Source organism: Ascaphus truei, chromosome 17, assembly GCF_040206685.1.
Source record: "Ascaphus truei isolate aAscTru1 chromosome 17, aAscTru1.hap1, whole genome shotgun sequence".
Taxonomy (NCBI): Eukaryota; Metazoa; Chordata; class Amphibia; order Anura; family Ascaphidae; genus Ascaphus; species Ascaphus truei.
This window is the reverse complement of record NC_134499.1, coordinates 14,900,688-14,926,874: the sequence shown is the minus strand read 5'-3', so window position 1 is coordinate 14,926,874 and position 26,187 is coordinate 14,900,688. Positions and strand designations below refer to the sequence as shown.

Genomic DNA, 26,187 nt, shown 5'->3' with positions numbered 1-26,187 from the left:
GTATCTCGAAAGCTCGCACAAATAAAAGCATTTCGTTAGCCACAGAACGGTATCATCTATTTATTTTTTGATTATTGAAGCTCGGCTAACACGGTACTGATACCTCTACACGTATATATATATATATATATATATATATATATATATATATATATATATATATATATATATATATATAGCAACTATAAATATTACTGTTTGTTCATTTGCATGTCTTAGACAGGTCTGCAACCCTGTCTTTCCCCATTGTCACCCAGCATACAGCGCTTCCACTGCAGCAAGGGATTCTGGGAAATGACATGCAAATGAGCACTCAGTGCCACCTTTTGTCTCAAGCTCGTATTACACAAGCCAATCCTCAAGCCAATGCATGCTGTTTTAAACACAGCTTTTAAACAGAGGCTGGGATGAGATGCAAAGCCATTAGACCTACTCACATACATGTTTCAACCTTGATGGATATCATCAGTGTGAGGCTGGTCTTAATGGCTAGCAGGTTTGAGACTAGACTAGGTAATCACCACTGCCATTAAGGTTATGGTGGGTAAAAAAAGTGACAAAAATCCTCCACAGTAAAGCATAAAGCAACTGTAAATATTACTGTATGTTCATTTGCATGTCTTAGACAGGTCTGCAACCCTGTCTTTCCCCATTGTCACCCAGCATACAGCGCTTCCACTGCAGCAAGGGATTCTGGGAAATTATATATATATATATATATATATATATATATATATATATATATATATATATATAAATAAAAAATAAAGTTGAGGACACATCCAAAGCCTCTTCATTCATATCAGGGAATGTCTATTCACAAATAATCAGTTTGTGAATGAGTTTATTCACTAAATGATTCATTCAGTAAGATATGTGTGACATTTTCACTAACCAGGTAACATTTGTCAAACATTAAAATGCAATGTTATGGTCAGATAATCCTAAATTTAGGTACACATACTTTAATGGCTGCAATTGTTATTAAATTCTGGCAAATATTCACATAATTTTGTTAAAACTGGCATAATTCTTGAATAAAAAAAACCCTTCCAAAAGTCTCTTTTTACACATATTCCTTATTTTGCTAAATGTATCTATTAAACAGTAATAAGGATGTGACAGCCCTGCAGTTCCCCAATTTATTTCACATAGTTAGGGGATAAAGAGATCTCTTTGGTTAACTGCAGCTGGAGCCTGTTTTACTTTCTTGGAGTCACTGAAAACAACGAGTCTTTCCTGCAGCTTGGGATGCTTTCCCCGGGCCAACCCTGTATAGAGAGTGTCCTAAGAGGAGAAATTGAGAAACAGGCACCCATTCGCTGCATCTGCACATGAGCTGATTAGGTCGAGCCAGGAGTCTCCTTAGGATCAAGCTAAACAGTGCAGTATAAGTGAACAGAAAAAAGCATTCAGCCAGTGCTTCAAACTCAACAAATTTCAAACTTGCCTGTCTCCTGCATTTCCACACGCCTCCGCACGCCTGCGGAAGCGTGTGGAATCGCCCTCTAAAGCCACGCTGATAGGCATAATGTTACCCCTCAGCGCGGCTCAGCGCAGTTCAGCGCTGCTCACCCTACTATGTCCCAGGCCTAAGTCCCGCCAGGAGTCTCCTTAGGATCAAGCTATGCGGGGCAGTATAAGTGAACAGAAAAAAGCATACAGTCAGCGCTACAAACTCAACAGCGACCTATTCATTGAACTGTGATAGTAATGATATTGAAAGATAGCTATAGTGACCGTAGTGTCTCAAGGTGGAAACAGGTGGTTGCAGCATAAAAAAAACAAGGGTTTCTCTAAAACCCAAAAGGGTCATTGTATGTTGATGGTTCTCTTGGGCGTCACGGGTCAGTCCAGGGAATGTGTGGAAACAAAAAAAGGGAGAACACAAACAGTGTAATATGTTCAAATAATTAGAACTTTACTTGTAGTTCTATAGAGTTCAAACTCACACTTTTCTTCTCTTGAGTTTCATGCTCGTCTTAGTGATCGTGTTCAATATCTGCTGTCAGTCAGGGAAATCCTTTTCTTCTCCAAACACGAAGCTACTGGAAAGGAGAAAATGGAGAACACATCCTGCCATCTGCCTGGTCCATAGCATAGTAGTATAATCAGTATGGATATATACTTATATTTAGTATGTCTTTTATAAAAGCGTCTGTGAAATGATGAATGTCCCTCTGGATGCAATGTTCCTCAGGTTGAAGCACGATGCACATGAAAAAGAATTGGCTGAACATTTATGGAAATAAAATACTGTACATATTACCTGCTCTGCTCTCTTTGTGAAATATGCAGCTGGTTAAAGGATTGGCCTTATAGTTATGGAAAACAAAGAACAGTTCCTGCAACCCTCCCAATTTGGCTAAAATATATTAGTGATTTTTTGACATTTAAAACCTAAGTCTTTGTAACAAAGGAGTCCTTTGGTTGCATATTTTGATTAAACATGATTCAAGCCGCCAACCTCGTAAAGGTAACCTCCGATTAGCAGGTACCTACAGGGGACTTTCAAATACTTCACAAAGTTTAGTCCATAGGACAATAAGAAATTACATATATTCAGTGTAGGTAGCTGCTTGTGTGTTACGCCGGTGCTGCCCGCAGACCAGACTCGTCCCTTATACTGAGGTGGGGACGTATATGTGCACGCACCCGCAGCAGAAGGAGCGTGTCCGGAGTGTGGTGTTTTGGCGTTGCCAGGCCAGGTGTGAACAGGTGTACAGTAGAGGCAACTCTTATTCGAACAAAAACCAGTGGCAATTCCCCAAAAAAACCAGGAAACACCCAGGTACATTCTGAATACATGCCTGAAACTTTCCTTAAACTAGCCCCAGCATTTCTGCATTGATTAATGGCCTATGAGATTAACAGCGGGGGTCCCTGGCAGTCCCATTCAAACTGAATTGGACTGCCAGGGATCCCTGCTGTGTTAATCCTATGGGTCGTTAGTCAATGCAGAAATGCCTTAAAAGTGCCTCAAACTAGCCCAGAACATACCCAGCACATACCCAGCACATACCCAGAATGTAACCCGGCTAGTTTACGGCAAATGTTAGAATAAACGTTGCCTCTACTGTAGCAATACTTGCCGGTACCGGTACTGAAGAAGCGAAGTGTTTGCCGTTAGCCAAAAGTCGGGGAGAGAGAGATCCGGAAGGTCGAGGTCCAAGCTGAGGTCGAGGGATGGAAGAAGCTGCAGGGTCAAGAGGGAGCCGGGATTCAGAGCCAGGTAAGTTCGTCCGCCAAGCCGGGTCGAAACCTGAATGCACAAAGACAAAGGGAATGCCAGAATAGACGTTAAGTACTGTGGCTGAGCAATGGTTAATGGAGGCAGGCCTGGAGGAGCCCTAGGAGCAGTCCAGGATTGGTTTCCATAATAGGTTGCCAGGCGATAAGTTTTAGGGTTAACTAGTAACCAGCGTGTGGGAGGGAGGTGTGGCTTCACTGCAAGAGCAGTGAATAAATTAGCTGGTGCTGGAATGTGTTCCATAACAGCAAGGGATGCGCGCGCAGAAGCAACGGCAGGCAGCCGAGCACTAGCCCTGCGTGGGACAGCAGCAGCCCGACGGGGAGGACGGGGGAGTCCCTTCAGCAGGGAGGCCGGGCGAGGAGGGAGCCGCACAGCCACGGGAGTGGACAGAGGTGAGGGGAGGTCACGCTGCGACCGACGTGACCCCTGAGTCCTCACAGTACCCCCCCCCCCCCCCCTTCAGGGTCGGCCTCAGGACGATCCTTCCATGGCTTGGATGGAAACTTCTTCCGGAAGCTTTTAAGAAGTCCTGGTGCGTGGATGTCACTAAGAGGTACCCAAGACCTCTCCTCGGGTCCGAAACCCTTCCAATGAACCAAGAAATGGACTTTCCCTCTGGAGAAACGGGAATCTAGTATGGTCTGGACCTCGTACTCTTCGTTGCCCTTTATGATCACAGGATCTGGTTTAAGAGTGTGGTCCGGGAACAGAGGGCTAGAGATGAACGGTTTGAGAAGTGATGTATGGAAAACATTAGGAATTCGCCTGCTTGGGGGTAGTTGAAGACGGAAAGCCACCGGGTTGATCTGCTCCATGATAGGAAATGGCCCCAGAAACCTAGGAGCCAATTTGGAGGAAGGGGTTTTGAGGCGGATATTTCTAGTAGACAACCAAACTTTGTCCCCTGGTTTGTAGTTGGGTGCAGGTCGGCGACGGCAGTCAGCCTGGACTTTAGAAGACAGGGAGGCCCTTTGAAGTGCAGATTGAATTCTGGCCCAAGAGTCCTGTAGGAGGGAGATGTGTTCATCCACAGCTGGAACTCCAGAGGAGATCTTGAAAATAGGTAGGCAAGCCGGGTGATAGCCGTAATTAATGAAGAAAGGTGTCTCCCCAGTGGATTAATTCCTGGTGGAATTAAAGGCATACTCAGCCCAGGAAAGCAATTCCGTCCAATCATCCTGGAAGTCAGAGACGAAGCACCTTAAATACTTCTCGAGAGATTGATTGACCCTCTCGGTCGGTCCATTAGACTGAGGGTGATAACCCGAAGAGAAGGAGGAAGCAATGCCCAGTCTTCTTGTGAAGGATCTCCAGAATCTGGAAACAAATTGAGAGCCACGATCCGATACGATGGACGTGGGTATGCCATGGATCCGGAAAATTTCTTTGGAGAAAATATCGTCTAGGGCGGGTGAGGAGGGTAATCCTTTGAGAGGAATAAAGTGTGCCATCTTGGAAAACCGATCCACGACTACTAGAATAGTGTTCATGCCATTCGACCTAGGCAATTCGACAATAAAATCCATGGATAGCTCTGTCCTGGGACCTCTTCTCTTTTCTCTGTACACACTCTCTCTAGGTGACCTAATAACATCTTTTGGGTTTAATTATCACCTCTATGCCGACGACACACAAATCTACTTTTCAACACCTGACCTTACACCTGCTGTACAAACCAAAGTTTCTGAATGTCTCTCTGCTATATCATCCTGGATGGTCCTCCGCCGCCTTAAACTCAACATGGCTAAAACAGAGCTCCTCATACTTCCTCCCAAACCTGGCCCTACTACCTCCTTCCACATTACTGTTGGAACTACAATCATTCACCCAGTAGCCCAAGCACGCTGCCTAGGGGTCACACTCGACTCCTCTCTCACATTCGCCCCTCACATTCAAAACATTTCTAAAACTTGTTGCTTCTTCCTCCGCAATATAACAAAGATACGCCCTTTCCTCTGTTGCTCGACTGCTAAAACTCTGACTCAGGCCCTCATTCTCTCCCGTCTTGATTACTGTAACCTCCTGCTGTCCGGCCTTCCTGCCTCTCACCTGTCTCCCCTACAATCTATCCTAAATGCTGCTGCCAGAATCACTCTACTCTTTCCTAGATCTGTCTCAGCATCTCCCCTCATGAAATCCCTCTCCTGGCTTCCGATCAAATCCCGCATCTCACACTCCATTCTTCTCCTCACTTTTAAAGCTTTACATTCTTCTGCCCCTCCTTACATCTCATCCCTACTTTCTCGTTATGCACCATCCAGACTCTTGCGTTCTTCTCAAGGATGTCTTCTTTCTACCCCCTTTGTATCTAAAGCCCTCTCCCGCCTTAAACCTTTTTCACTGACTGCCCCACACCTCTGGAATGCCCTTCCCCTCAGTACCCGACTAGCACCCTCTCTATCCACCTTTAAGACCCACCTTAAGACACACTTGCTTAAAGAAGCATATGAATAGCACTGTGGATATTCTCAACACGATACATAAAGCTTGGCCCCCTGCAGATGCACTTACCAGAACTCCCTCCTACTGTCTCTGTACGTTCTACCTACCTACCAATTAGACTGTAAGCTCCTCGGGCAGGGACTCCTCTTCTGAAATTTTACTTTTATGTCTAAAGCACTTATTCCCATGATCTGTTATTTATATTATCTTTTATTTATTTGATTACCACATGTATTACTACTGTGAAGCGCTATGTACATTAATGGCGCTATATAAATAAAGACATACAATACAATACAATATGTGGGACCACGGGCGTTCCGGGATGGATAAGGGCAAAAGAAGACCATGGGGTCTCTGGCGAGGAATCTTGTTGCGTGCACATACCGGACAGGCCCGGGTAAACTCAAGAATGGATTTGGCCATATTGGGCCACCAAAAGGTACGGCGGATGAGATCCAAAGTCTTCTTGTAGCCTGGGTGTCCTGCCGAACGGGAAGCATGTCCCCATTCCAGAATCTCCGGAATAAACTTGGCCTCCACGTATAAGGTATCCTTCGTGATCTCAAGATCGCTAGGAAGGTGGCTTTGAGACTTGATGATCCTCTCAAGATTTTTGAATGTAGCGACCGCGAGGATTTTTAGTTTGGGAAGGATAGACTCTGAAGTTTTCTCTGGTCTCTCATCAGAAGAATATTGTCTAGAGAGAGCATCCACCTTGACGTTTTTAGTGCCGGGAATGTAAGACAAAATAAAATTAAACCTGGAGAAAAATAACGACCAGCGGGCTTGGCAGGGGCCTAAGCGAAGGGCATTCTCGATGTATAAAAGATTTTTGTGGTCCGTGAGAATAGTGAACGGCTCTTTTGACCCCTCCAACAGATGTCTCCAATCCTGAAGTGCCAACTTGACGGCCAAAAGTTCTCTATTGCCCACATCATAGTTCCTCTCAGCTGGGGAAAACTTCTTCGAGAAAAAACTGCAAGGGTGAAATTTATCCTGGGGAGAAATCTTTTGGGATAGGACAGCGCCGGCCCCGCAGTCTGAAGCGTCTACCTCTAGGGTAAAAGAAAAATTGGTGTCCGGGTGTCGAAGAATGGGAGCTGAGACATAAGCTTGTTTTAGTATTTCAAAAGCTGTGACTGCCTCAGGAGACCAAGACGAAGGATCAGCTCCATTCTGGGTCAGTGCTGTGATCGGGGCGATGATTGTGGAGAAGTTACGAATAAACTTCAGGTAATAATTGGAAAAGCCTAGGAACCGCTGAATAGACTTGAGGGAGTTAGGTTGCGGCCAATCGATTACGGCTTTAAGTTTCTCAGGATCCATGGCCAATCCCGTGTTGGAAATAATATATCCCAGAAAAGAGGTGGTAGACTGGTGAAAGAGACATTTCTCCATCTTGGCAAACAAACGGTTCTCTCGGAGACGGGAGAGTACAAACTTGGTATGGATGATATGGTCCTGTAGATTCTTGGAAAAGATAAGGATGTCATCCAAATAAACAATTACAAACTGATTAAGGACATCCCGAAAGACGTCGTTGATAAAGTCCTGAAAAAACGCCGGAGCGTTGCATAATTCGAAAGGCATCACGAGATACTCGTAGTGGCCGCTACGGGTGTTGAAGGCAGTCTTCCATTCGTCGCCCTCCCGGATGCGAATGAGATTATACGCCCCGCGAAGGTCAAGCTTGGAGAACACGTTAGCACCTTGAAGTCTGTCAAATAATTCAGAAATGAGAGGAAGTGGGTAACGGTTCTTCACCGTGATGCGGTTCAGTCCCCGGTAATCAATACACGGTCTGAGAGTACCGTCCTTTTTCTTGACGAAGAAGAATCCAGCTCCTGCAGGTGAATTGGAGTGCCTAAAAAAGCCCCGTTTAAGGTTCTCACGGATATATTCGTTCATGGCTCCCGTCTCAGGAAGAGAGAGGGGGTAGGATTTGGATTTGGGCAATGTGTATCCAGGTACCAAGTCTATAGGACAATCGTAAGATCTGTGAGGAGGTAGTAGTTCGGATTGGGTTTTGCAGAAGACATCCAGAAAAGCAGCATACGGAGCGGGCAATCCTCCCCTAGGGTTGGATGCATTGGCCAGCAGTCGAGGCGGAAGTATGGCTGGTGGAAACGGCTCCTCCGACCTCGACCTCCAAGCAATAGGATCTTGGGATGTCCAGTTGATGAGAGGATTGTGCTTCTGTAACCAGGGTAAGCCGAGAGTGACCGGAGTACCAGGGGCGTGGATTACATCAAAGGCCAAGGTCTCCTTGTGTGAATGAGAGGAAAGGTTGATGGGGCAAGTCCCCAAGGAAATATATGCCGGGGTGAGCGGACGCTCGTCAATCCCGACAAGGGCAACGGGAGACTTCTTCCTAACGAGTGGAATCTGGTTCTTATCAAAGAAAGCTTGGTCCATGAAATTTCCTCCCGCGCCGGAATCGATAAATTCCGCAGTGGAGGTACGGAAGGTAGGACCCGAGAGAGAGACAGGAATGGTCAATTTTTTGGGAAGTTCCTTCCTGGAAAGGGGACAAAGAGATTTAGCACCCAGGGAGAGCCCCTTTGTACTCACTGGGTTTGGTCATTTCCCGGGCGTAGTGGACTTTCACGGATCAGATGCTCGGAGGATCCGCAGTAATAACATAATCCACCGACTTGGCGAGCTTGCTGTATTGGTGTCCGGGAACGCTGACTCCAAGTTGCATCGGCTCCGGAGCCTCCAAAGCAGGTAGTGGGGTGACGCAGGTCCTGTGGTTGGAGAAAATCTCGGAAAAGGAGCACGGAAGGGTGTAAATCGGGGAAGCTGGCGTTGGAGGCGACGTACCTGAAGGCGCTGATCCACTCGATTGGCCTGGGAGATGAGTTCCTCCAGAAGCCCTGGCCTGGGTTGTGAGGCGAGCTCGTCCTTGACGGAATCTGTTAAGCCTCGCCAGAAGACTGAAACTAAAGCCTCCTGGCCCCATCATGTCTCAGCTGCTATGGTCCTGAACTCCAAGGCGTACTGGGCCACGGAACGACGTCCCTGGGAAAGTTCAAGCAAAGAGTCAGAGGCAGTTTCTTGGCGTGCTGGGGTATCGAAGACCTGTCGAAAGTCTCGTCTAAAGGCTGCGTAATCACGGGTGATATCGGGACGGAGTTCCCAAATTGGGGAGGCCCATGCCAGTGCTTTCCCTGTAAGCAGGCTGCACACATATGCCACTTTCTTGCGACCAGTGGAGTACTGCTGTGGAGCCATCTCAAACTGGATCTCGCACTGATTGAGAAAACCGCGACAGGCGTGTGGATCCCCTGCAAACGGTTTAGGTGCCGGGATTTTCGGGCCGGATGTCGCGGCAGTACCTGGTTCTGGCGACAGTGGCGGTGCGGTCCCAGGTGGTGCCTGAAAAGAAACGTCCTGTACCTGTTGAGTGAGGAGAGCCATTTGGTCAGTTAGGGCCTGGACTTGTTTATACATGGCCATCATCATGGAGGCCATGTCAGTCTTGTCTGCGTCTTGTGGGCTCGACATAATGTTACGCCGGTGCTGCCCGCAGACCAGACTCGTCCCTTATACTGAGGTGGGGACGTATATGTGCACGCACCCACAGCAGAAGGAGCGTGTCTGGAGTGTGGTGTTTTGGCGTTGCCAAGCCAGGTGTGAACAGGTGTAGCAATACTTGCCGGTACCGGTACTGAAGAAGCGAAGTGTTTGCCGTTAGCCAAAAGTCGGGGAGAGAGAGATCCGGAAGGTCGAGGTCCAAGCTGAGGTAGAGGGATGGAAGAAGCTGCAGGGTCAAGAGGGAGCCGGGATTCAGAGCCAGGTAAGTTCGTCCGCCAAGCCGGGTTGAAACCTGAATGCACAAAGACAAAGGGAATGCCAGAATAGACGTCTGTAGCAGAGACTATGTCGAGCGATGTGAGAGAGGCAGAACAGGCATTAAGTACTGTGGCTGACCAATGCTTAACGGAGGCAGGCCTGGAGGAGCCCTAGGAGCAGTCCAGGATTGGTTTCCATAATAGGCTGCCAGGTGATAAGGTTTAGGGTTAACTAGTAACCAGCGTGTGGGAGGGAGGTGTGGCTTCACTGCAAGGGCAGTGAATAAATTAGCTGGTACTGGAATGTGTTCTGTAACAGCAAGGGATGCGCGCAGAAGCAACGACAGGCAGCCGAGCACTAGCCCTGCGTGGGGCAGCAGCAGCCCAACGGGGAGGACGGGAGAGTCCCCTCAGCAGGGAGGCCGGGCGAGGAGGGAGCCGCACAGCCACGGGAGTGGACAGAGGTGAGGGGAGGTCACGCTGCGACCGACGTGACCCCTGAGTCCTCACATTGTGACGGTTCAGGGGATTCCTTGCCCTTCTTTCTATACCTCTGTCCCCTCTCTGGCCAATCCCTCTGCTTCTACCCACTCCTGTCCCGCTCCATCTCCCTCTCTCACTGTCCCATTGCCTCAGCGCATGCCCCGCAGGTCGCGCGAACCTGCGTGGTCCCGAGCCCTTGCGGCAACACTCCCCGCTCCCAGTCCCTCCCTGGGCCCGCTAACTGTACCTCACATCCGGTGGCGGTCCCGTCCGGCCCTCTGCTCTCCTCCACTGGGATGCCTGCGGCGCAATGCTCCACGTGGCTGGTGACGCAGCCTGTGCGCGCGCACCCTCAGTTTATAGAGGGCGCGCACACACGCTCCTCTAAGCCCTGTCACATTCCTGACTCCTCCCCCCATTAATAAATAAATAACATTCCTGACTCCTCCCCCCATAATAAAATAAAAAAATAGTTGCAAAGTTAGTAAATCACTTTCCCAAATCATAATCAAATCATCGTTGATGTATCATTTATAAAATGTGATATGTTTTCTAAAAGGATTTGTGCTACTAAAAATAAACTGTGACTCCCACCACCACATAAATAAATTAACATATGAAGGTGAAAAACTCGTGCCCATGGCTGTCCAATTCCGCTGTAAATAAAACATGTGATCAAAAAGAAAATAATTGTGAGTGAGTAAAAAATGAATCAAATCTAATATACAGGTCATGTGGAATATATTATTATCTGGACCCTCCAAAAGATGGCGGACAGCTGCCACTCCCTGGTCATGTTTGATGACTGAATATAACGATGTGAAGTCAAGGGTGACCCACACCGATTGTGGGCCCCACTTGACTCTATTCAAATGAGTAATGAGGTCCCCAGAGTTCAGCAAAAAGGAAGGAAGACCCCTAACATATGGTTGCAAATATTTATCAAGTTATTTAGAGAGACCACCTCCCAAAGATCCAAATGAGGAAACAATTGGTCTCCCGGAGGGTCGACCAATGTCTTATGGATCTTTGGGAGATGGTAGAACACTGGAATCATCGGATGAGGGTTCCATAAGAACACAGTTTCATCCATGCTGAAGACATTGGTAATTTGTCCTAATTCAATAAGATCTTTAAACGCTTTCAGGAAGGTCTCAGTAGGGTCATCTGGTAGCCCAGAGTAGGTTGTAGCACCCCAAGTTGGCGATAACCTCCTTGAGGTAGCTATCCCTACTCTGGACCACCATCGCCCCACCCTTGTTGGCATTTTTAATTGTAATCAAGGAATTCTTTTTTAATGATCGCAAAGCTTGCCTTTCCCTGTCACTTAAATTATTCTCAACCGATTGGGAAATGAGGACCCCTCTGCTAGCGTCCGAAGGTCTCTAATCACCAAGATCTCAAAAGTCGTCAGGTAAGGACTCTTGGCAAATTGGGATAAAAGATCGAACCTCTTTTGAGGTTGGATTTCCAGGTACTAAAATCTGTGATGTCAACTCCTGAAGGCTCTTCTCCCAACTCCTTCAATATTTCATTGAGATCACTAATGTCCTGGAAAAATCAAGCCTCTCTAAAGGCCGACCCTTGCCCCCCTTTGCCCAAGGGCACTCATCACCCCCCAACAACTAACTCAGTAATAGGAGGATTTTGTTCTTCACTTAAAGGTGAAGGAACACTGTTGGTATCGTCTCTTTTCACTTAAAGCCAAATTTTTGAATAGACAATACCCTGAAGAGTTACTGTACTCTCTCAAACCTTGCTACAAGTGCAGGGTATTGAGAGATCTAGTCTTTTGGAGTACAAAAGGGATAGGGTTGATTCTAGTCATAAAAAATACTGTTTCTTTTATTACACAATACAATTCTTTGGCCCCCGACATTAGGCGGGTCCTGTGTAAACATTGGCCAATCCTCTTAAGAGATCCAACATTGGTTCATATCCTTCCCCCAAAACCATCCATTATATTTATAAAAGCCTCCAATTTACAATCGAGGCTAGCACCCAGCTGTCCTAATATACAGACAACATCAGGTGCAGTGTCCCGTAAAAAAGATTTTTTTACCTGTACGAGTTGCACAGCTTGTAAACACAGTACAAATCCAGTCACGTTCACCTCTAATGTAACACATCAGATTTATAACATCCGTTCTTACATTGACTGCCATTCTGTGTTTGTCATCTATCTGTTACAATATCCCTGTGGGCTACAATACGTTGGCCGCACAGGGAGATGGTACCAGAGGCGCATTTATGAGCACATGTACAACATTAGGAGAGGTTTAACTACTCATAGTGTGTCACACCATTTTTTAGTTCATCACCAACAAAACCCTAAAGGCCTCATCTGCCAAGCAATTTAAACCTATCCAGGCAATTGGAGAGGAGGAGATAAAATTAATTGAATTAGAAAACGCGAGTCATATTGGATATATGAGTTAAAAACGTGTTTCTTATGTGTTCTTATATATATATTTCTGTTTCTTGTTTATTTGTAGTACATTATTTCACTGATAAGAATAACTTGTATTGATTTTTCACTTTGATATTATGCTATTATTCCCTTATTGGTTTTGATTAGTGCTGAGAGTATATATATATGTCAGCATGCCTTATCTCCCATCATACCCCTGATGAAGTGACTTCGGTCACGAAACGCGTAGGGTGGTTCTATTTGGCTTTAGGACTTGTATCATCCCCCCTTAGAGCTGTGACCAGCCCAGACTTTGTTCCTCTGAGCCCCAGGAGCTTTACAAACTTTCAGGACTTCCCCGTGCACCAGCGCTGTAATGTGACCTCATCAGCACACCGCGCGACCAGCGGGCCTGTGTGCGTTGTGGTGCTGTCTGTCCTAGCAGCGTGGAGCTCCGGATGACCCATGTGGCAACCCCCGCAGACTGTGCGGTCAGTGAGTGCGGCGGCGGCGGCAGCGTTTGTCCTGGCAGCGTGGAGCTCCGGAGGACTCGTGTCACATCCCTTGCAGAGGTTCCTAGTCTGGGGAGGAAGAACACCTGCTTTATGGGTCTAATATTTTCAGCCTTGCTGTAAGTGGGATTTTAATTTTACTCCTACTGGATGGTACTGCTTCACCTGTGTCCTAAGCCCAACGGATAATTGTTTGTCGTTATACATTTATTAATTGTATTTCATTAAAATTGTAATAATCTTTTAGTTATTCTTTTCATGTGTTTGATTTTTTAGAGTTACACTATGATTTTTTTCTTTGTCTTTTTTGTTGTTTATGTTTGTTTTTCATCCTTGTGAGACTTCATTGAAGATTCCCCTCAGGACTGCTTGCTATCCCCGATTGGACTCTCTACTTGGTCAGATTTCACTCACTGTAAACATTTTGGAGGCGCCGGCTGTTTGTTTTTAATTAGAGATAGTGTATTACACAAGTACATTAAGCGAGTGACACTGGTGATGAACTGGAGAGCAAATGTAGCACCAACATATGGAGTACACAATGTACTGGAGAACATTGTAAAGGAAGAGGAATACATCAAATAAAATCATGAACGCTAAAAAACATGGATAATATGGATAAGTGGATGAGTGGCCACATTGCCACTGTTTGGATTTCTGCTTTATTATTTCTGCTCCATTGTGAGTAGGAAATGTATAGCCTTTTTTCACTTATTATTTATTGTGTTTGCATTATTGTACTATGTGATTTTTTCTTTTCCATGAATTTCCCCACCGCTCCCCTGTGGTTTGGAGAATAATTGAAGTTCCAAGGCTGTCTGTGGCTTTACGCCCAGAATTATAGCGATACAATTTATCAGTACCCTGACGCACTTTGTTATTGTACCATTTCTGTATGATAGAATGTATGAGTGGGCAAGGTTTGCTCTGAGACTATTTCAGAATATCATGTGCTTCCTAAGGAGATTACAACTTAACTTTGGTAAAAACAAATATATGGGAGGGAGGTATTTTATGCTAACCAAGCTCAAATAAAGCATATGTAGAGATTTTAGATTGGAATGGGGCAGTGCCGCCTTATCTTCTGTATATATATATACAGTATATATATATATATATATATATATATATATATACATATATATATATATATATATACATATATACATATATATGTGTGTGTATATATATATATATATATATATATATATATATATATATATATATATATATATATATATATATATATATATATTGTGACATAGTCCAAAGATGTTAGGCAGCTTTCTGCCCCATTTTAGGTCAGAAAGTGCAGGAATAGTTAAAAATGATCCGTTCCACAGCTTCCCATTAACTCAGGCAGCTGGATGGAAAATCCAGACCACAGATTACAATGGCTCTAGTTCTTCCTCACCTGCTCTTCTAATCACATGCACAGGTATTTAGAACAGAGAGGTTTTGCATTTCACTCTCTCTCCTTAGAGCCTGGAGGCTGGGGGTATCGCTGCTCCCCGGAATCCAGTTCGGGGTGGACGGCCCCTCCAAGTATCACAGTACCAGAGGATTTGCCTGGACACTTGCGACCGAGTTCCCACCACGAACAGATGAGACAAAACAAATGTTTATTGCTGTTGCTAAAAGACTGTGCTGTATCTAGAGACACTAAATGAGAGAGCATTGTTTTAAGCTGGGGAACCAGGTTAGTTGGCCAGCAGCTGTTAGAGAGACTGATTCTGATGTGTAGTTAGATCCCTGAAAGGGATAGGATTTTGTTTATATGATTTTGGTTTTAATTATTAAAAATAACGGTGTGGGAAATACTGTAACACTGAAATGAGTGAACTGCTGAATGAAAGTATCTGAGTACCTCTAATCTACACTTGTTAAAGCTGCAGTACCTTACTTGGATGAAAATAAAGCAGGCAGAAGCCTGAGTTAAGCAGCACAATACTTTGCATGATCCTGTTTTTTGTATAAATAACCCTAGAAGACTGTGTCGGGAAGAACCCAGACAGACGTCAGCGCTACAAAAGAGGGGCGTTTGTCACAATATATATATATATATATATATATATATATATAGCGAATAAACAAGAACAGTAGGCACTCCGTCGGGAAAATCAAGATAATGGTTGCAAATCCAATATAGAATAAAAAGGCAATACGATATCGTGTTTGAGACAAAAATCAAGAGGCAGCACTCCAAAAGGTAGTCAAAAAAAGTTGTATTATCAAGACATCATATCCAACGTATATGATATATAGATATATATCCTATCAACGTATAAGATATATATATATATATATATATACAGTATATATATATATATATATATATATATATATATATATATATATATATATATATATATATATAGCTCTACCCCGTTATAGCGCAGTCCTCGGGGGCGCCCGATCTGACTTCGCTGGAACCGGGGTCGCACTAATTTAAAAAAAAATGGCCGCTGCCCAATCAGGAGGAGGGAGGAGGGAGGGAAGAGGTGGCTGGCAGCCCTACACGTCCCCCAGCAGCCCCCGTAACTTCCCTTGGCAGCCTCACTTCCCCAGTAGTCTACACCGGTCCCCCCCACCAGCCATGCTCCGATCAATCCCCCCGGCCAGGCCAGCTCCATGCAACCCCCCCAGCCAGCCCAGCTCCAAGCAACCCCACCAGCCAGCCCCACTACAAGCCACACCCCAGCCAGCTCCGACCCGCCAGCACCGCTCCGCCCCCGCCAGAACGCCAGCTCCGCTCTGACCCCCCCTGCCAGACCCGCTCCGAGCAACCCCACCAGTCAGCTCCGCTCCAACACCCCCCTCCCAATGCCAGCTCCACTCCGACACCGTGAGTGTGTGCAGTGTGCTGTGAGTGTATGTATTGTGTTATGAGTGTGCTGGTGCTGTGTGTGCTGTGTGTGCTGTGAGTGTGTGCAGTGTGCTGTGAGTGTATGCAGTGTGCAGTGAGTGTATGCAGTGTGCAGTGAGTGTGTGCAGAGTGTTGGTGCTGTGTGTGTGCAGTGTACTGTGAGTGTATGCAGTGTGCAGCGAGTGTATGCAGTGTGCAGTGAGTGTGTGCAGTGTGCAGTGAGTGTATGCAGTGTGCAGTCAGTGTATGCAGTGTGCTGTGAGTGTATGCAGTGTGCAGTCAGTGTGTGCAGTGTGCTTTGAGTGTGTGAAGTGTGCTGGTGCTGTGTGTGCTCTGAGTGTGTGCAGTGTGCAGTGAGTGTATGCAGTGTGCAGTGAGTGTATACAGTGTGCAGTGGGTGGGTGCAGTGTGCAGTGAGTGTATGCAGTGTGCAGTGACTGTATGCCATGTGCTGTGAGTGTGTGCTGGTGATGTGAGTGTGTGCAGTGTGCTGTGAGTGTATGTAGTGTGTTATGAGTGTGTGCAGTGTGCTGTGAGTGTATGCTGTGTGCAGTGAGTGTATGCAGTGTGCAGTGAGTGTATGCAGTGTGCAGTGAGTGTATGCAGTGTGCAGTGAGTATATGCAGTGTGCAGTGAGTGTATGTAGTGTGTTATGAGTGTGTGCATGTGCTGTGTGTGCTGTGAGTGTGTGTAGTGTGCTGTGAGTGTATGCAGTTTGCAGTGAATGTATGCAGTGTGCAGTGAGTTTATGCAGTGTGCAGTGAGTGTGTGCAGAGTGCTGGTGCTGTGTGTGGCAGTGTACTGTGAGTGTATGCAGTGTGCTTTGTGTGTGCAGTGTGCTGTGAGTGTGTGCAGAGTGCAGTGAGTGTGTTCAGTGTGCAGTGAGTGTGTGCAGTGTGCTGTGAGTGTGTGCAGAGTGCTGGTGCTGTGTGTGCAGTGAGTGTGTGCAGTGTGCTGTGAGTGTGTGCAGAGTGCAGTGAGTCTGTGCAGTGTCCTGTGAGTGTGTGCAGAGTGCTGGTTCAGTGTGTGCAGTGAGTGTGTGCAGTGTGCAGTGAGTGTATGCAGTGTGCTGTGAGTGTATGCAGTGTGCAGTGTGCAGTCAGTGTGTGCAGTGTGCTTTGAGTGTGTGCAGTGTGCTGGTGCTGTGTGTGCTCTGAGTGTGTGCAGTGTGCAGTGAGTGTATGCAGTGTGCAGTGAGTGTATGCAGTGTGCAGTGGGTGTGTGCAGTGTGCAGTGAGTGTGTGCAGTGTGCAGTGAGTTATGCCATGTGCTGTGAGTGTGTGCTGGTGATGTGAGTGTGTGCAGTGTGCTGTGAGTGTATGTAGTGTGTTATGAGTGTGTGCAGTGTGCTGTGAGTGTATGCTGTATTCAGTGAGTGTATGCAGTGTGCAGTGAGTGTATGCAGTGTGCAGTGAGTATATGCAGTGTGCAGTGAGTGTATGTAGTGTGTTATGAGTGTGTGCTGGTGCTGTGTGTGCTGTGAGTGTGTGCAGTGTGCTGTGAGTGTATGTAGTGTGCTGTGAGTGTATGCAGTTTGCAGTGAGTGTATGCAGTGTGCAGTGAGTTTATGCAGTGTGCAGTGAGTGTGTGCAGAGTGCTGGTGCTGTGTGTGTGCAGTGTACTGTGAGTGTATGCAGTGTGCTTTGTGTGTGCAGTGTGCTGTGAGTGTGTGCAGAGTGCAGTGAGTGTGTTCAGTGTGCAGTGAGTGTGTACAGTGTGCTGTGAGTGTGTGCAGAATGCTGGTGCTGTGTGTGCAGTGAGTGTGTGCAGTGTGCTGTGAGTGTGTGCAGAGTGCAGTGAGTCTGTGCAGTGTCCTGTGAGTGTGTGCAGAGTGCTGGTGCGGTGTGTGCTGTTAGTGTGTGCAGTGAGTGTGTGCAGTGTGCAGTGAGTGTGTGCAGTGTGCAGTGAGTGTGTGCAGCGTGCTGGTGCTGTGTGTGTTCAGTGTACTGTGAGTGTATGCAGTGTGCTTTGAGTGTGTGCAGTGTGCAGTGAGTGTATGCAGTGTGCTGTGAGTGTATGCAGTGTGCTGTGAGTGTATGCAGTGTGCAGTGAGTTTATGCAGTGTGCAGTGAGTGTGTGCAGAGTGCTGGTGCTGTATGTGTGCAGTGTACTGTGAGTTTATGCAGTGGGTTTTGTGTGTGCAGTGTTCTGGTGCTGTGTGTGCAGTGTGCAGTTAGTGTATGCAGTGTGCAGTGAGTGTGTGCAGTGTGCTGTGAGTGTGTGCAGAGTGCAGTGAGTGTGTTCAGTGTGCAGTGAGTGTGTGCAGTGTGCAGTGAGTGTGTGCAGCGTGCTGGTGCTGTGTGTGTGCAGTGTACTGTGAGTGTATGCAGGTGTGCTTTGAGTGTGTGCAGTGTGCTGGTGCTGTGTGTGCTCTGAGTGTGTGCAGTGTGCAGTGAGTGTGTGCAGTGTGCAGTGAGTGTGTTCAGTGTGCAGTGAGTTTATGCAGTGTGCAGTGAGTGTATGCAGTGTGCAGTGAGTGTGTGCAGTGTGCAGTGAGTGTGTGCAGTGTGCAGTGAGTGTGTGCAGTGTGCAGTGAGTTTGTGCTGTGAGTGTATGCAGTGTGCTGTGAGTGTATGCAGTGTACTGTGAGTGTTTGCAGTGTGCAGTGAGTTTATGCAGTGTGCAGTGAGTGTGTGCAGAGAGCTGGTGCTGTGTGTGTGCAGTGTACTGTGAGTGTATGCAGTGTGCTTTGAGTGTGTGCAGTGTTCTGGTGCTGTTTGTGCTCTGAGTGTGTGCAGTGTGCAGTGAGTGTTTACAGTGTGCAGTGAGTGTGTGCACTGTGCTGTGAGTGTGTGCAGAGTGCTAGTGCTGTATGTGCTGTGAGTGTGTGCAGTGTGCAGTGAGTGTGTGCAGTGTGCAGTGAGTGTGTGCAATATGCAGTGAGTGTTTGCAGTGTGCAGTGAGTGTGCAGTGAGTGTGCAGTGAGTGTGTGCAGTGTGCAGTGAGTGTGTGTAGTGAGTGTGTGCAGTGTGCCGTAAGTGTGTGCAGTGTGCCGTGAGTGTGTGCAGTGTGCTGTGAGTGTGTGCAGTGTGCTGTGAGTGTCGTGTGCAGTGAAAAATTAAAAAAAAAATCGGGGTCAATGCTCAAACAACGCTATAAGTCGATCTGCGTTATAGCGGATCGCGGTATCATGGGGTTGAGCTGTATATATCAAAAGTGTATAGGTTTGATGCTGGGAAAAATGCACAAGTAATGGAGTAAATTTTGTTATCTCGATACATTTTGGCTTTCAGTCAATACTGTGTTCACTCAGGATTCATGTGCTGTTTTATTTGCAGCGGATGCATTGCAGTGTCATAAGAGCGAATGCTATGGAGACGACACGTGAACCTACAGCACTGAAACCTGCGATTCAGGTCTCGATCATTGTAACTTCTGATGAAGGATTACCCAATCTGTAAGTTACTTGAAATAAAACGTGATCCTAAAATACAGTCATTGTTTATCAACAACCAATCCATATGTGTCGAAGAACCTTTAAATTATGTATAACCTGCAGAAAGAAAGAGGCAGAGGTAACACTTTACAAAGCATTAAGGAAATCTCACCTGCTGGGCCCAGTTCTGGAAGCCTCAACTCCAGCATACTGAATTCAGATGTTCTAAATAAACATATCAGATATGGTGCAGGATTTACTTTTAAAACCGCAATCCACCCATAAGTGCAATGTTAGTTTTTACCTGTAGCTGAATGGAACTATAGGGATCTCTCGGTAAATGTATTGCTCCAGATTTATTCAAGGAAAAGCTCCCATAGTTTTTTGGGGGATTCCTTTTGTTTAATGAAAATAATAATAATAAAACAGAAAGGCTGTGTTTTTTTGCACTTGTTTCCCCGAACTTTGGCAGCCGGGACACTTTAGTAAATAAACCATTATGTGTCTTCCAGCGCTGGAAGGAACCTCACGGCATAACAAAGTTTAGTAAATATGTGATTTTTTTTTTAATATGAGAACCCCCAAATTAAATGACTCCCATCTCTGTTATAATGTTAATTTGTTATACTGTACCTGTCAATAAATTACATATTTTTATTTTAGCTGTTGTCCTAAAGGGATGCATTACTGAGAGAGCCTGCTTGGAATTGAAGAGCTGGGAACTTTCAACTTGATGCTGCACAAGTGATCTCTGTAACAGCCAGTAACAGTAACAATACCTGCTGAAGACATTCTTATAATAACATCCATCTAACAAAAAGTGAAAGTGCCAACTGCTACAGTATATCATTTCCAATCCAGAGATGAAAATGGGCAGACAATGCTGGCCAAGTGATTCCTATCTGCTGTCATATTTTGAAAACTAAATTTCATTGCTTTAAACAAAGAAAATAAATAAATCTAAATTACTGAAATGCAATGACCCGGCGCTCCAGGCTACAACAATACCCCAGTCCAATGATTAGTCCAAATGGATATGGAAAGTTCTTTTCAATATTCCAGCTGATGGAGAGATGATGATCCAATTCCTGGCTGTTAGTTCTGGACTCCTCCTAGTGAATAATAGACAAAAAGGAAAAGACCATTGCGCAGCCACAAGAACCAATAAATGACTCCACGACAGATTAAAGTAATGAACTTACAGACTTTCTGTGTTGTTGTTCCTTTGAGACAATCTGTGCTTTAAACCTCTTCTCTTTCAGATATCACGAATCCCACGTGTTGAATGTGTAAGGGGGTCACCCCCGGTTCCCCTGATTTTCCTTTGCCCCCTGCCTTACCCCTGTGGCAGTGGGGGAAGGGGACAGCGACTTCTCCCGGCGGGCACCGCCCTCTTGGTTTTGGCGCGAGCTTCGCCAATGCGCAGTAAAGATCGCACACACGGTCCCCATAGAAAAGAGCTTTGCCAAGGACTAAAATTCCCAGCAGCCTCAGGGGACTGCACTTTCACCTTTGTCACAGGCAGCATTGAAGCCAATAGAGCTGGCAGATTCTCATGCTGCAGAGTTGCAACAATGTTGTGGGCAGACAGGGTTTTTGTCAGTTGCAGCACGTTGGGCAGTCAGAGCAAGGAGCAGACAAGGGAAGGAGGTAGGGTGCAGGAGAGAGGGATCCCCTGTACTAGGCCAGCACCTCCTTGGCCTGAGATAGCTCAGCTCCCCAGTAAGGTGAGTGTTGCCAGGGGCAGCCCTCAGGTTAGGGACCCTGCCACTTACATTAGTGGGAGCTGGGAAAGGAAGGTTACAGAGAGTTGGAGTCAGGGAGTTGTGAGGGAAGGAAGGGTGCGGGGAGCGAGTGCAGCTCCTGCCCCATATAGGTGCCTACACCCCAGATAGGCCCCAACTCCCCACTAGCTTAGTGGGTAAATGCTTAGGGAGGCCCAAGATAGGGACGCTGCCCTTAGCATAGAGTGCTGCCTTGTCAGAGTCACGGCTGTTAGTGCTGTGAGGTCTGACAGGCAGGCACCTTGTTGCGCAGCACGTTGGCTGCAAGCATTTAGTGAGGCTGAAGGGACTTGGGTAGTTAGGGGAGTGGGACAGGCCATAACCCCTGCAGGCCCATAGGAGTTCCCCAAAGCCACTTTAGGTTGCGGTACCACAGGGACAGGCCCTAGGTTAGGGTTCCTGTCACGTTAGTACCAAGTGTTAGTTAGGGACTCAGCGGACGCTGCGGTTCCTGTAAAGCGGTTCGGACCCACGTTGGGGTCCGCAGAGACTATTCCAGAGGGAGACCGCCCTGGCGGTCTGCGTACAAAGGAGTTCAGTTGGAGGATCAGACGGATTCATCACACGTCTGACCCTTTGCGAAGCCAGTTGCTGATCCGAGTACCGGAGTGCTCGGCAGGTACTATACAGTCATAAGTGCACCAACGGGCCCTTAGTGTAACTGTGACTGCGCAGTCACCCACGTTCTCTCCAAGAGTGCGGGACATTGGGTGGGATTCTCGGGACACTGGGTGGGATCACCTGGTGTTGGGGAAGCGTCCTGCGCGACGCAGTAGGTGTCTCCTCTAGAGAGGGACACAGGTTATATTATGGTATTACCGTGATATGTTGTTTGCATGTTAGTAAAGTCCTTAGATATTATACCTCACCGTGTATGTTATTATTGATTGTCCTGCGAGGAACCACTCCCCCTCTGGTGGGAGCCATCGCAGGTGGAGGCGCTGAATTGAGTAAGTGGTTACCCCTAGTATAATTGCCCCAGGTTCCCCGTGGCGGAAGCTCAGCCCTCCTTCGAGCCAACAGGTAATGCACCACACCTATGGTAACACCGTATGTTCCTTGCACCCACATCAGATCTGCGATTGGGGGGGGGAATACCTGTTACATTTGGAGGCGCTGCTGAGAGAGACCTGGGGTGCCCTGTTTTCATTTTTTCCAAATTGTCCAATTTATATTTTTCACCATGTTTGGGCCCGCAAGCCATGAGGCCCCCGAACGAACCAAGAGGACAGAAGTATCCCCGCGACATGTGCTAGTAGTAGGGGATGTTCCCAGTAGTGCAGTGAAGTTGAAGGAAATTTGTGAGGCCCTAGGGGGACTCCTGGGCATAGACCAAAGTTGGAAGAGGATAGAGCACCGGTACGACCCCACTGACCAGTGTAGTAGACTATGGCTAGTAACGGATCAGGAAATATGCCGGGAAAATGTCCCTCTGACCTTGCATTTCCCAGAGGCCCCACCAGAAGGCTACCCTCTTGCATACTCAGAGATGCATACTCAGAGATTACCCGACCTGTGATCAAAATGGAGGCTCCCTCATCAAGGGAGTCACACCTAAAATGGCGTCTCCCGCCAAAGCAGGAGAGCACATGTGCTGCTGACTGCAAGCCTGCACTAACTTGTGTTGCAAAAATCTGCCCACGACTGGCGGGAAAACCAGAGCTCCGCCCCCGCAATGTGAGTGACTCAGTGCAGAGCCAGACCCACTCAGTGATAGAGCACGCCCCTCCTTTACAGTCCACCAGGGGGAGCAAGCTCCGTGAACAGCGATCAGCAACCGCTGTTCCCACTAAAGACAGTACAGAATGTAGAGAAACACACCCGCAGTTGTATGGAGCATGGCGGACAAAAGGAGGGAAAATACCCTTTCTTCTGTGCCCGTGCCTACAAAAGGATTTGAATCTATCTGGTGGTATGGACTTTAACCCCTTTAGGTTACCAATAGAATGGCGGGTGGCAGTGGTGGCTGATGACGGGTGCATAAGATGTGTTTGTGACCAGTGTGACTTCCCAGGTGGCAAACCGACCTGGGGTCCCAAGTGTGCTTGTTGCGGAGCACAGTTTCTAAAGCCTGTGCTGCTGCAGTCTACAGTCCCAGATCCCAAGCAGGAATCTCAGATGGCAGAACCCAGAGATGAAGATGTTGTTAACTGCTCTACCTCAACCACGGCGGTGGAGGAGCTGACAGACAAGGCTGCCCTAGTTCCCCGTTGCAACCAAGCGGGAAGAACTGAGGCCCAGCCAGCTACGGAAAAGGACCAGCCACTCGTGGTGATGCGCCAGCCGGCGGAACACCCCAGTGAAGTTGGAGACAAAGAATCACCTACCTCAGTTGCAGTACATCCAGATGCTGTGGGCCCGTGTGCCCTACAACGGCCAGTCCGGCCTACAGAGGTACCATCGGTCCCAGGCGTGGGATCAGTACCTGCTAATGAAGAAAAGGGTGAGTTGACTGCCCCAAGGGTGTTGGGTGTGAGCCTCCAGGTGACCGCGGAGCACGATAGCTTCTTAAGTCTGGACACCAGGGCGAATGGCTCCACTCGACATCGCGTCCTGGCGGAGGTGTCCCCCCTAGAAGATAGCTGTCCCACAATACGAGTGGACCAGTACCTACCGCCTATCGTTCCAGATGAAGAGAAACCCATCGCAAGCCAGCAGAGTGGTAAGGAACCCCCTTGCTCCCCACAGGCTCCGGTGGAGTTGACCGTGAAAAATGCTCCAACTACCGTTCATGCGGAGCAGAAGAATGTAGCTGGACATCCAGATGTCAGCACACGTGAACCGAGTGTGAGCCCGTGCGCTCCAACCCATATGGTCCCAGGACTGGGATCAAACGCTCCCGAGTTTCAGGACAGTGAGTGGACTGTCCCAGACGTGTTGTGGACAGGTCCCGATACAGCCGAGGTGGGAACTGACAGCGTCCCCGAGGACCTGTTGGCCACCGCGAATCACCGCAGTGGTAAAGTATCTACCCTTTACCCCTTGCAGGGTGAAACAGAGACTTTGAGAAAAGAGACGTTATCCATTTCTCGCTTCCCAGTGGAAGCCTCGCAAGTTCGTAGGGACAAGGACTGTGTAGGGAAAGATTCAGGGAGACTGGCCTCCTTTAAGTCCAAAAAGGAGAGCCTCATTCGCCAGGTAGTGGACAGCGGGAAAGGTCCCGGCCTCCTGGCCTACCGCATCCATGCCGCGGATGGCCGGGTAAAGGCCTGGTTAAAGGACACCGTGCTATTCCTTCCACCAGGGGGAGGAAGTAGCGAGGAACCGGTGACTGTCACCCCAGAGTGTGCTCTTCAAGAGAATTTTCTGGGGGAGGCTCACGGACACAAAAGTGAGGTACCCCCACATGATAAGTTAGGGGCACCCCACAAATGGTCTCAGCAAGCAGCTAACACTCAGCTGGCTTCGGGTATTACTGTGTGTGATATGCCATGTATCAGTGATGTTACAGTCAATATGTTATGTTGTACTGTTTATGCAATGCATTTTTATTGTGTAATTTTCTGTAATGTGACGCTGTTCTCCAAGCGGGGACGTTGGTATTTTCACCAGGGGGAGAGTGTAAGGGGATCACCCCCGGTTCCCCTGATTTTCCTTTGCCCCCTGCCTTACCCCTGTGGCAGTGGGGGAAGGGGACGGCGACTTCTCCCGGCGGGCACCGCCCTCTTGGTTTTGGCGCGAGCTTCGCCAATGCGCAGTAAAGATCACACACACGGTCCCCATAGAAAAGAGCTTTGCCAAGGACTACAATTCCCAGCAGCCTCAGGGGACTGCACTTTCACCTTTGTCACAGGCAGCATTGAAGCCAATAGAGCTGGCAGATTCTCATGCTTCAGAGTTGCAACAATGTTGTGGGCAGACAGGGTTTTTGTCAGTTGCAGCACGTTGGGCAGTCAGAGCAAGGAGCAGACAAGGGAAGGAGGTAGGGTGCAGGAGAGAGGGATCCCCTGTACTAGGCCAGCACCCCCTTGGCCCGAGATAGCTCAGCTCCCCAGTAAGGTGAGTGTTGCCAGGGGCAGCCCTCAGGTTAGGGACCCTGCCACTTACATTAGTGGGAGCTGGGAAAGGAAGGTTACAGAGAGTTGGAGTCAGGGAGTTGTGAGGGAAGGAAGGGTGCGGGGAGCGAGTGCAGCTCCTGCCCCATATAGGTACCTACACCCCAGATAGGCCCCAACTCCCCACTAGTTTAGTGGGTAAATGCTTAGGGAGGCCCAAGATAGGGACGCTGCCCTTAGCATAGAGTGCTGCCTTGTCAGAGTCACGGCTGTTAGTGCTGTGAGGTCTGACAGGCAGGCACCTTGTTGCGCAGCACGTTGGCTGCAAGCATTTAGTGAGGCTGAAGGGACTTGGGTAGTTAGGGGAGTGGGACAGGCCATAACCCCTGCAGGCCCATAGGAGTTCCCCAAAGCCACTTTAGGTTGCGGTACCACAGGGACAGGCCCTAGGCTAGGGTTCCTGTCACGTTAGTACCAAGTGTTAGTTAGGGACTCAGCGGACGCTGCGGTTCCTGTGAAGCGGTTCGGACCCACGTTGGGATCCGCAGAGACTATTCCAGAGGGAGACCGCCCTGGCGGTCTGCGTACAAAGGAGTTCGGTTGGAGGATCAGACGGATTCATCACACGTCTGACCCTTTGCGAAGCCAGTTGCTGATCCGAGTACCGGAGTGCTCGGCAGGTACTATACAGTCATAAGTGCACCAACGGGCCCTTAGTGTAACTGTGACTGCGCAGTCACCCACGTTCTCTCCAAGAGTGCGGGACATTGGGTGGGATTCTCGGGACACTGGGTGGGATCACCTGGTGTTGGGGAAGCGTCCTGCGCGACGTAGTAGGTGTCTCCTCTAGAGAGGGACACAGGTTATATTATGGTATTACCGTGATATGTTGTTTGCATGTTAGTAAAGTCCTTAGATATTATACCTCACCGTGTATGTTATTATTGATTGTCCTGCGAGGAACCACTCCCCCTCTGGTGGGAGCCATCGCAGGTGGAGGCGCTGAATTGAGTAAGTGGTTACCCCTAGTATAATTGCCCCAGGTTCCCCGTGGCGGAAGCTCAGCCCTCCTGCGAGCCAACAGGTAATGCACCACACCTATGGTAACACCGTATGTTCCTTGCACCGACATCAGATCTGCGATTGGGGGGGGGGGGGGAATACCCGTTACATATGTCATTCATCCAGGTTTTCTATCTGAGCACTACAGCATTACCACTCAGACATGGTTCCCATGTGTTCCCAGAAAGGAGATAACATAGAAGATGA

General features: G+C 47.9%; 1 long non-coding RNA gene across 1 annotated transcript; it reads left to right on the top strand.

The window, feature by feature from the left end:
• Positions 1–9,843: 9,843 nt before the first annotated feature.
• LOC142468459 (uncharacterized) lies at positions 9,844–20,406 on the top strand. Its single transcript, XR_012788661.1, has 3 exons — positions 9,844–9,956; positions 19,042–19,160; positions 19,803–20,406. It is a non-coding gene; the product is annotated as an uncharacterized LOC142468459 (long non-coding RNA).
• Positions 20,407–26,187: the final 5,781 nt, after the last annotated feature.